We start from the raw sequence: 12,593 nt of genomic DNA, 5'->3' as shown, positions 1-12,593 counted from the left end.
GATATCCAAAAACAACCTGATTTTTGTTTTCACGGCAAGTGTTGTCCAATTGTAGATACAAAACTTCAGGAAGATTACCAGACCAATGAGAAATCACATCATGAATTATGGTTATGGTCAGATTTGCATCATTATGAATATTTGGAGCTGTGAAGTACACCCTTGGCAACATTTTCCCATTGAAGACCATACAACCGACCAAGTGAAACTGAATAAAATTTTCCTCTTGTAAATTTTTGGGTGTGCGAACAAAATGTGGTAAAAGTGTTTTCTTCTGGTCCATACCATCAATTATCAAACCCAGATATTTATTCGGATTATCATAACACTTCTTTCAATGCTTGTACAACTTCTTCCTTTCATTTGTTTGTTGTTCGGGATGCTCCTGAAGTTCTTTGACAATTAAATCTACACAACATAAAAGAAATTCATTAAGAAATATGTTTTCATAGTTGATGACTATACAATTTTAAAAGTTAAAGTTATGAACGCTTACCTCTTTCTGAGCCTTCACATCTGTCCCTTTTTTATTTAAGAGAAGCACATGTACTACAAATCCCCATCCTTGTCTTCTTAGGAATACGGACATTATTGAATTCTTTCTTCCATATCTTCACAAAATATTGATATGTAATAAATTGGCCATGTCCCTCAGCACCTTCTGCATATTCTTTGTATAAGTTGTAGATTTCTCGTCTTGAAAAATTATCTGAAATATGTATTGTCTCTCTATTTGGCATACACTCTCCATGCTTTGAAAAGAAATCTTTCATCCATGACATTGCAGTGTTTGATAATGGCCCAAACTGTCTTTTATGACGTACTTCTGAATAAAATGTGGGATCCTTTTCCAAATTTTCTTGAATTCTCATGAGACGAAAAATTCCCAATCGAATGAAACATTTTGAAAGCTTTTCTACACAATAATAAATTCCTAATATGATAATCATAACCTGACAATGTAGATTGCATGCATCCAACTAAATATGAATTTTGCATGCTTTTATTGATTGACAAATATCTCTTCCTGCTTTCTAATGCAAATGTGAAATCCATATGTTTCAAGCAATTTTTTTGGCAACATTCACTTGAAATGAGAGCACTGATAGAACTTCTTCTCGTTAGATATTCTGCTCTACCCCTTGTATAACTAGAACAGCTTGCATTTATACGAAAAGGTCTGCTCCTACTCCTCGATACAATATTTCTGGGCAACATATCCATCATTGGATCATCATTTTTATAAGGATTTTCATCATCATTAAGAGGAATGTTATCCACACTATCATCAGCTCTGCTTTTTAGATATTGACTTAGAGGATACTCTTCATCTTCCCCTTCTTCAGTGCCACTGTCATAGTCTTTAGAATTCGGACTGAATGGAAAATTTGACTCAATGTTTAATGGATATTCTTCCTCATGTGCATTGTCAGTGCTACTCTCATAGTCCATAGAATTAGGACTACGTTGAAAATGAGACTGTTTACTTATTGAAGATGCTACATCCTGTCCTTTGTCACTGCTACCTTTATAATCATTAGAATTAGGACTAACTGCATGATCTTGTCCTTCATCATTGTTGCTCTCATAGTCCTTAGAATTAGGACTAAGCGGACACTGTGACACTCCAATCTTTTGAAATTCATCATCCCGCGCTTCATCACCGCTGCTCTCATAGTCCTTTGAATTAGGACTAAGTGGACACTTTGACACTCCATACTTTTGAAATTCATCACCACGCTCTTCATCACTGCTGCTCTCATAGTCCTTAGAGTTAGGACTAAGTGGACACTTTGACACTCCATTCTTTTGAAATTCATCACCATGCTCTTCATCATTGTTGCTCTCATAGTCCTTAGAATTAGGACTAAGTGGACACTTTGACACTCCATTCTTTTGAAATTCATCACCACGCTCTTCATCACTGATGCTCTCATAGTCCTCAGAATTAGGACTAAGTGGACACTTTGACACTCCATTTTTTTGAAATTCATCACCATGCTCTTCATCACTGCTACTCTCATAGTCCTTAGAATTAGGACTAAGTGGACACCGTGACACTCCATTCTTTTGAAATTCACCATCATGCACTTCAAAACTGCTACTCTCATAGTCCTCAGAATTAGGACTAAGTGGACACCGTGACACTCCATCCTTTTGAACTTCACCATCATGCTTTTCAAAACTGCTACTCTTATAGTCCTTAGAATTAGGACTAAGTGGACATCGTGACACTCCATTCATTTGAACTTCACCATCATGCTCTTCATCACCGCTGCTTTCATAGTCCTTAGAATTAGGACTAAGTGGAATCTGTGACTCTTTATTAATTTGAAATTCTCCATCCCCTCTTTCATCAGTGCTGCTCTCATTGTCTTTGGAATGGGGACTAAGTGGAAGAATTGAATTTCTATTCATAGTGGAAGAATTCCCGCTATATTCATCAATATGAATAGAATTGTTACGCGATGAAGATGTTGATGGTGTATAAATCGAAACTTCAATATCAGAACAATCCATCCCTTTGAAATAGGAGATGTTGAATGATACAAATGGAGTCTCCTAAGGATATTATATAGGTTAAAGAATGAAATATTCCCTCCAAAATTATTCCCTCCAAAAAGTTTCGCGAAAATATTTCCCTCCAAAAATTTTCGCGAAATAATTTCCCTCCAAAAATTTGTTAGATTTATTTACCTTCATTAATTTATTCTAAAATTTATTGAAAAATGAAAACTAAAATTTTTTATGAAATAAATCACTAAAATTAAAATTGTAAACTATAACTTGTACATTAATTATTGTAATAGTTAAAGTATATAATATTTACTAACAACTGAATTTTTTTTAAATTTTTATAATATATTCTAAAACAAATTAATCCCACATTCAATCCACTGTAAAACAATTCTACAATATTCGCTTTATAATATTTTAAAACAAATTATCCCACATTAATCGTACGTAAAAACATCTTCGTAATTTCACTTATATATTAAATTTCATTATCACTATTACTCAAGTCACATCCAGGTTTTCTGAGGTTCGTTGAAAGACTCGTGAATTTGTGGAGCAACTGCATTGTTATCAACAACATATTGAACAAAGAATTCTCACAATTGAAAGGTAAGTTCAATTTTTTTCCTTCAAAATTTTCATATTAAATTAATTTAATGAAGAAGATTTTTTTTTTTAAATTAATAATTTTTTTGAGCATGGTGGGCCCGATCAAACTCAATCGCCCAATAACCGTGGGTAGGCCGTCATCGTGCCCCCCATGTCCCACGCCACCCTCCCTCAACCCATGCGCCCTCCCCCTAACCCATTACCGACCTCTCCCCCTCACCCATGCCCTCTTCACCTTCCTACCCAACCCATGCGCCCCCCCTCCTCAACTCCCCTCCCTCACCTCCCCCACCCCCTAACTCCCACGTGCCCCGCCCAACCCAATCCCCGGCCCACGCCCCCCTAACACCCCATCCCCCCACCCCGTGGTTCCATCCGCCTACCCCCCCAACCCCCTGTCCCCCTCCCCCTCCCCCTACCCCCCCAACCCCCTGTCCCCCTCCCCCTCCCCCCTAACCCCCCCCCTCCTGGCCAACGGCCCCCCCACCTTCCGTGGGTCCCCCCACCCCCCTCACCTTACCCCCTAACCCCTACCCGCGGGCCCGAACCCCGCCACCCCCTAAACCCCCCTAACCTAACTCCCCTACACACCCCACGGCCCCCCACCCGTAACCCCCCTAACTCCCCTAACCCCACCGCCCCTTAACCCCTACCCCGTGCCCCCCTTAACCCCCCCAGCCACCCCCCGTCACCCCCTAACCCCTACCCCGTGCCCCCCTTTAACCCCCCTACCCCCCCCCCCCCAACCCCTACCCTTGCCCCCCCCACACCCTAACCCCCCCTAACCCCTACCCGTGCCCCCCCCCCCCCCCGAATCCCTACCCGTGCCCCGCCCCACCCCCTAACCCCTACCCCCCCCCACCCCCTAACCCCTACCCATGCCCCCCCTAACCCCCCCAACCCCCTAACCCCTACCCCCCCTCACCCCTTAAGCCCTACCCGTGCCCCCCCACCCCCTAACCCCTACCCTCGCTCACCCCTTAACCCCTACTTGTGCCCCCCCCTCCCCTCCCCTCCCCCCCGGCGCACGGCCCCCCCCCTCCCCACTCCCCGACCCCCCCGCCCTCTCCCCGCATCTCCCCATCTCCCTTGGCGCGGCCCTCCGGCCCACCCGACATGTGGCGGTCGATTCCGGGAATTGACCGCCCACCGGTCGGGCGAGGCGGAGGGTCGCGCGAGTGGCGCTGGCCACGAATCGACCGCCCACCGGTCAGGCGGGGTGGAGGGCAGTGCGGGTGGCACTGGCCACGGCCGCGCCACCTGCGCGGCCCTCCGCCCCGCCCGACCAGCGGGCAGTCGATTCCGGGAATCGACCGCCACTGGTCCAGTGGGGCGGAGGGTTGCGCCGAGGGAGATGGGGAGCGGCGGTGAGAGGGCGGGGGGGCCCGGGGAGTGGGGAGGGGGGGCCGTCGGCCAGGGGGGAGGTGAGGGGTAGGGCGGGGGGGAGGAGGGGTTAGGGGGTGGGTGGGAGGGTAGGGGGGAGGGCACGGGTGGGGGTTAGGGGGGTAGGGGAGGGTAGGGGAGGGGGGTAGGGGAGGGTAGGGTGGGGGGTAGGGGAGGGTAGGGTGGGTTAGGGGGGGTGGGGGGAGAGGTTAGGGGGGTTGGGGGGTAGGGGTTAGGGGGTGGGTTAAGGGGGGGCACGGGGTAGGTGTTAGGGGGTAGGTGGGTGGGTGGAGGGGGTTAAGGGGGGGCACAGGGTAGGGGTTAGGGGGTGAGTGGGGGGGTGGGAGGGGAGTTAGGTGGGGGGGTTAAGGGGGGCCACGGGGTAGCGGTTAGAGGGGGGGGGGGGGGGTGCATGGGGGGGTTAAGGGGGGGCCGGGGGGTGTGTAGAGGAGTTAGGTGGGGGGGGGGGGGGGGTAGGGGATTTAGGGGGGGCGCTTGGGGGGGAGTTGCAGGGGTGTGTAGATGAGTTAGTTGGGGGCGCCGGGGAGGGGGGGTTGTGGGGGGCACATGGGTAGGGGGTAGGCGGCTCGCCCTCACTTGCCCAGCAGTCCACTTAGCTTCGTCGTCCCTGACCCGAGCTCTTGCCCGCCCATCGACCCGACCGCCCACCCATTAGAGGTGGCTGGGCCATTTTGATTATACAAATAACAAATTTATGGTATATTTTCGTTGTTAATTTAAGTTGATGTGCTTTTTTTATTTACTAATTTATGTGTTTTTATTTTTTAGGAAAATGGCATCAAGGAAAATTTCTGTGAATCTTTCTGGACCAAACACTTTTAGAGGTGCATCTTCGAAAAACATTGGTGAACAAACTCCACCTAAGCTCATGGCTACAAATCATTCAAGTGCCTTAAGTGATAAGAAGATAATTTCAGACTGGAAAACTTCAAAAGAGCTTAAATTTTCATCAAGGGCCTGGTATGTGAAAGAAAGAGAGAGCACAAATGTGAATATATATGTATATATTGATACACCCCATAATAGTGAATATTTGGAGGTGATGGGAAGAGTCATAGATATGTGTTCGGTACTGAACACTGAAGTTGTTTACGTACTTACAAAAGCTGCCAAGTCACGTGAAAGGATTAAATACCGACTATCATATTCATTATATGACACGAGAGAGGTATCTACAAAGTTGTGTAAACAAATCGTAAACGAGATGACACAAAACATCGTAAGTATTGTTATTTGTATTTTTATTTTGCGTTCTTGAAAGTGTCTCACTATATTTTGTTTAATTTGTTTTTATTGACATATGATATTTTGTTTGGCAGAATTTTGTTGAAAGTTGTTCAATTAGGTTGGGAGGCATTCATTTCATAGAGCATGATATCATGAAAGTTGTCAGCCATTTTTACTCAGTGTCAGAAGAAGATATGGAAAACATGGAAAATGTAGTAATTGATAATGCTACAAAACTACATCCAAAGAATCAGAAAAAAAGGTCCCTGGTGGATAAATCTAGCAAGGGTAAACAAATTAATTTTGAGGACGATGAAGTTGAAATTGACAGTGAAGCATATGTTGCCATTACTGAAGATGACATTGGAACTGAGAAAAGTCGTAAAAGACCAAAAGTAACAATGCCCAAGAATAAATCTGTTGAGAATGTTATGACGAAGAAAAGTAGAGTTGAAGATCTTGAAGTAGTCATTACCAGCAGTAAAGAACCTAGTGAAACTTCAAAAGAAAGTAGAGAAATCATTACACCAGGAGCTGATTTAGATGATGGCATTATCAAAACAAAACAAAATGCCATTCGACAGAACTTGACAAAAAGAAACTTAATTGATGGTGGTCGTACATTTCAGCTAAATGTCAGACAAACCTATAAGGCAAGTGAAGGACAATGCCAATATCAAGTCAAAAAGCCACATCATCTGCATGTTCACAACTTGAAGACATTGATGAGGTACAATCCATATGCTCATGTGGTTAGTTATGTGCTTCTTGTTGATCCACTTCAAGTTCCCAACAAAGAAGCATTTGATAAGTAAAAATGTTTTGAATACAATTATTACGTGCTTGGGGGGAACCATTTTGTAGAAGCTCAAAGACAATTGATGGAGGAATATCCTAATAACTCACGTTTTGAAACAATGAAATGTAACATTTATGCTGGTTTAAATGAAACATAAGCAAAGTTAGTAGCATGGGACCATAATTCAGATAATGAATATAGGATGTCTATGACTTTCATCCAAAGGGTTAGATTTATTCATAGTGAATTTCAAGAAAAATGTGGTGGAGATAGGATACATGTTACTGCAGATTTCCGAAAGGAATGTTGTATGGAAATAGGTTATCAAATTGAAGAGAAAACCAATTCCAAAGGTGGAAAAGACAACAGACATAGTGATTTATTCAGAGGTGTTGATAACATTTTCCAATTGGCATTTAGAACTGGAGATGTTTGGAAGTTGATTGATGAGATTTTTACCATGTGGGAAGACATTGGCATTAAAAACCAGAGGGTCAAAAAATCTAAGCCATTGATATGTAGCAACAGTAAATCAGCTCCTGAACTGAAGCAACTTCCAGACGATATGACCATCATGCCTTGGAGGGCGATGCAAGGAGTGAAAGATGAAAAAATTGTCAAAACAATATTATCTCGTGTGAGGTCAGGGGAATTATCATTGGAAGAAATGTCTGAAGAATTTCAAAAGTAAGTTTGCTGAATTATTTTTATTTATTTCTAGGATTATAGTTATCTTTTAAATAAAACATGTTGTTCTTGGTACTATTTGTTATACATATCATTATATTAACTTTTTGTTACTTTATCTATGCAGTCACAAAGTTTACATGAAAATTCAGGAACAAATGGTTAGATTGTTGAATGAAGATAGTTGGGATGATGTTGTACGCAACTATCTAGATTCAAGTTCTACATCAACATTAAAAGCTTTTTATCTTGCATTTAAAAAGGTATCTTGATTTATACATTCATTTTTATTCATCTGTGTACTATTTTTAATTTAAAACTTACACATATATTTGTTTATTTGATAAAAGATGAGGAAGGAAGATAATGGAGCACCAGACAGTTTCAAGACTTTTATTGAAAAAATAAAGATTGAAAGACTGAGGAAGCAACGTATTAAGAATGTTGAACTTGATCCAACTCTTAATCATTTCATTTGGAATGGGCTAGACACTATTCAATATCAAGTAATACAAGGCGACTGTGAAGACATTGCTAAACTCATACCAAAAAGGGATTATGCCCTAGTTATTGCAGATATTCCCCATGGTTTCAATATTCCAAACATTTACTATGATAGTGACCCTTATACTTATCAAGCTTTTAATAAAGTGGTTGCGGGATTTGTAGAAGTGAAGTCATCACCATTATGGAGATTTGTGACATTTCATTCAGACACACAATTGGCAATGATATTGTCAAGCTTCAAGGGGAAAACAAATTCAAGGATGTAGCTTACATGGTAAGACGTTTAATAGGTATATTTGATTAATGTTGAAAAATTCATTTATGTACAAGTTAACTGAACTTTTACTATTTCATGTTACATGCAAAAGTCAAATCTTCTTAACAATGAAGATCAACAATTTATAAATGACTGTGAGTTCATTCATATTGATAGTTGGGCAAAAGATAATAGCCATATGTCTATGATTTTTAATCGGCTGGATGGAAAGAGTCATAGCCAAATACTGACTTATGATGCTGTTGTGAGAAAACTAACATATGAAGACAAAGAAACGAAAGGAGAGATAGTTAACATTTATCAAAAACCACAATTATTGATTAACTATCTTATAGACATATGTTCAAATGAAGGAGATTGGGTTCTGGATTTATTTTCTGGCTCAGGTAGGTTTTGCTATATGGAATTGAATTTCAATATGTTCTTTTTTTAATTAATATGTCACTGTACTAATTTACTTCATTATTTTTTTGTGCTTGATAATTAGGTACAACACTAGCATGCTACCTTCAAAAAGGAAGAAATTGCATTGCAATTGAGAAAGATCCATTACAATGCAATTTCATTCAGCAAAGAATTAATGCTCTTCAATTTCTTCCAGATGCAATGCAAGAATTTGGGTTGAAGAAAGGGGACTTTAGTGAATCACGTGTGGCAAAAAAGGCAAAGGAACCCCAGCCACCATTACATGGTATGTTTGGAAAGACATACATTGGGAGATTCGCAGACATCAAAGACCCATTAGAAGAGGAAAATGCGCAAAATGAAGCAGAAAATATTATGGAAGAAGACAATGATGAAACTCTAGAGGATGAAGAGTTTGGATTACGTGACATTGTTGATTAAATTTAAGTTATTCTTGGAAATCAAGTTTTGCAATGTTTTGACTCTGACATTTTATGAAAAGAATAATCAATCAATTAAAGTTGTTATGTGTTCAATATTTGTAATTTGTGATTTTTGCATTGATTTTTAAGTTAGTTATTATTTTTTGAAAAAAAAATGATTATTGTTATTTTTTTGACATGAAATTCATTAAAAAAACTATTATTTGACCATTTTTAGTTAAAATTTTTGTATAAAAATTGTGATTTTGACATGTTAATTCTAGCAAAAAATTATCAAAACATGTAGTTTTTTTGTTATTTTTATGTTAAAAATGGTTATTTTTATGTTAAAAATGGTTATTTTTATGTCCATTGTTAAAAAATATTGTTTTTTAGAAACAATTATTTCATGTGGATTGAAAAATTAATTAAGGATGTATAAATATGTAGATTATGTAAAATTCAAACTATCGACTTTCTAATTTAAAAATGCAAAACAATAAAAACCCCACTACCAAAAAAATTAAAATTAAAATAGAAAGAAAGAAAATATGAAGAAAACAACCACTTCAAAAGCTATCAAATTTAGAAAATAATTATTTACATTTCATACACTAGAAAATTTAAAGTCAAAAAATAGGTCTTTTAAAAAAAGGGTGTGATGCAGAATACTCACTTTTTTAAATCAGCATGAAAATCACTACCATTCTAAAATGTAATGCACATAGAAAAAATTAAAGTTCCAAAAACTATGCTCTAAAAAAAACATGTGTGTTCTGCATCACCCCTTTTCAAAATTAGGTCATTTTTTTGCTATCTCTACGAAACGGGTAACAGTATCAGTTCTCGTTTCAAAGTTTACATTGTTTCTTTCCTTCTAATGGGAACTTCCATGGGATGATGGGGATGTGTTCCCACCATTTTCTTTCCTCGATGATTTTGACGATGTCTCAGAAGCATATGACACCTTCAAACATTCTCCTTTGGTATATCTCAAGCCTGCAAATTGAGGTCTCTGCATAACCTCCAATGGTTGTGTTACGCATTGGTTATTAATACCAAGTTTTTCTTCCTTCTCGTGACTTGTCCTAGTAAGGAGCCTCATGTTTGTCTCTGTAATTGGGATCTCCACATCTCCAACAGAAGTCATACTATGTGATGACGAAATCGAAAGGAAATCAACATCTTTTACATCCTCTTTCGATTTGGAAAGAACTAATGAGGGTTATTCATCATCTGTTGTTAGTGGTTCACTTGCTGTCTCAACACATTTCCCAACTTCTTTTCTGACACTCCCAAGTCCTGTTCGACACGGTAATTCCTCTACTGTTGAAAATAATACTCAGAGGGGGGGGGGTGAATTAGTATTATCAAATTCTTTTCACTATACCTTCCAGATTTATATTTAATTTATTCTTCAGATGCTGACCATTAATTTGTATGTCAGTACCATATAATAATGAACAGGAACAAGAAAAATAGATAGTCGCACCAAAAAACACCAGATATTAGGTGGAAACCCAATGTGGGTGAAAACCACTTGCTACAATATGTCTCTATCTTCTTTCAATTAGAAACTTCTTTTTACAATGATTCTGTACTAGTGCAGTCCTTTACCAGTACACAGGCTGCAACCTACAGAGAGCTACAACCCTCTCTCATTTTCCAAACTCTCCTGGAAGGGAGCTACAACCCCCTTAGCTCTTGTACTAGCTGAGCTACTAGTACGTAGGTGTTCACCTACTGAAGGCTTCAACCTTATCTTTTCTTCCAGGGACCACGTTTCATAAATTTTCAGACTAGATCCATGAACATCAAACAAACATCAAGTGCATGTGTATCAACCAATTTCATTTCCATAATCAACTACTAAATCAACCACTATCCTCTCAGAATGCAGTAACGAGAAAACAATACCAGTAACCAGACACCTATTCTGAACCCAGAACACTGCAATAATAGACAAAAGCAGCTAAAATAAGTTTCAAGAAAAGTCCGCAACTTCACCAATAGAAACTTGGAGATATCTGCACTTAGTCTATGTTGAGCCTGGAGACATTCACACCTGCACCTGTTGCTGAACTGTGCACCTCCGCACCTGTACCTATGCACCCGTGTCTGAAACTATGCTCCTCTGCACCTGCACCCATGTCTGAACTGCGCACCTCCACACCTGCACTATGGTTCACACCACGGTCCTCTGAATAGAGCCAAATTATTAGTCCTCCAATATGCCCTAGACTGCCAGATCCATAGATTTGATCATGCGTCAAAGTAGACCTTCCTTCTAGTGCTCATGTATCTCCTTGATTTTGCTATCACTCTCCAACTGATCACCAAAATTTCAGATCTTGATTTTCTTTAGATATTTGACATACAAGAGTGCTCAGCCAAATGATCTCCTTTCCTTTTTATAGACTATCCCTTACTCAAACCATGGTCCAAAACCATAGAATTCCAATACAAGGGACCCAAAACCTAGGTTCAATACTTTAGAAGCAAAACAATGGACCAAAACCATAGGATCAGAAACGTCTGACTAAATACCATGGATCACCCGTAAGTTTTCCCACGTGCATGCGCTTTTTTCTACATGAAAGTCTATGAACTTTAGGTCCGCACCTTTTTTTCGGAACACCTGTGAACATGTCTGCACCTTTTGAACGGCGCACCTGTGGACCCCGCCTAAGGCCGCATTTTTGTGAACAGGAACTTGTGGGTCTTTCATTTTCTACATTCTTTGTAGTCTGATCATCAACTTTTTGCTACTGCCATGCTGCAGTATGATCTGTCATCTATGTGAGTTGCCATCAAGGACAATACTTGTATCATAATGCCAACAATCTCCCCCTTTGTTCTTGATGCAAACAACACCAAATCACTCTCCCCCTTTGACATCAAGGGCAAAGGGCAGACCAAGATATTCTCTTTCCTTGATAACCATCCCACTGACCATACTCCCCCTGAGAACCTACTGATACCTCTTCTTCTATTGAAGTGTGTTGAACACGCTCCCCCTGACTGTAAGCAAGGTCTGCAAAAAGATGTTCTACAAGAAAGAACATGACTTCATACATGATAAGAGACCTTCCTATCACCTAAGACTCGTACATACAACTCCCAATGAAGTGGGAATACATAATAAGCACATTACATTATCCATCCCAGGCATAGTGGGGCAACCAAGATAGGCCATTACATGACCTTGACAAAAGAAATATAAGACATAGAGACAAAACATTAGCAGCATTATTCAGATCAACATCCATGTTCTTCTTTTGTACTTTCTCCTCCAAGATCTTCTACCATAATGCCAACAATGCATATTTAGAAGAATATATGCTCCCCCTGAACCTGTGCCAACTGATCTCTGACCAATCCATGTACGCGTATACCCCATATGAAATTCGCGTACAACAGACAAGATTCAACAACAAGATGATGCATCAACTACTCCCAACTTTTGTCTGAGGTATTCAAATGTTTCCCTGGGTAGTGGTTTGGTGAGTATATCAGCAACTTGTTCCTTAGAGGGAACATACTCCAACCTGACCTCTTATTCAAGCACTTGTTCCCGAAGAAAATGATATCTAATAGGTATACGCTTGGTCCTTGAATGCATGACTGGGTTCTTTGAAATGCTGATTGCACTTGTATTATCACATAGGATGGAGATAGGTGGAGTACAAGTGATTTGAAAATCCTCCAAAGTTTACGTAATCCAAAGAAGTTGTGTGCA

This window comes from Pinus tabuliformis, chromosome 4_2 (genome assembly GCF_031772625.1).
Source record: "Pinus tabuliformis cultivar Carrire ecotype Pingquan chromosome 4_2, CPIR1, whole genome shotgun sequence".
Classification (NCBI taxonomy): Eukaryota; Viridiplantae; Streptophyta; class Pinopsida; order Pinales; family Pinaceae; genus Pinus; species Pinus tabuliformis.
The sequence above is the reverse complement of the archived record's forward strand: the minus strand, read 5'-3'. Positions refer to the sequence as shown.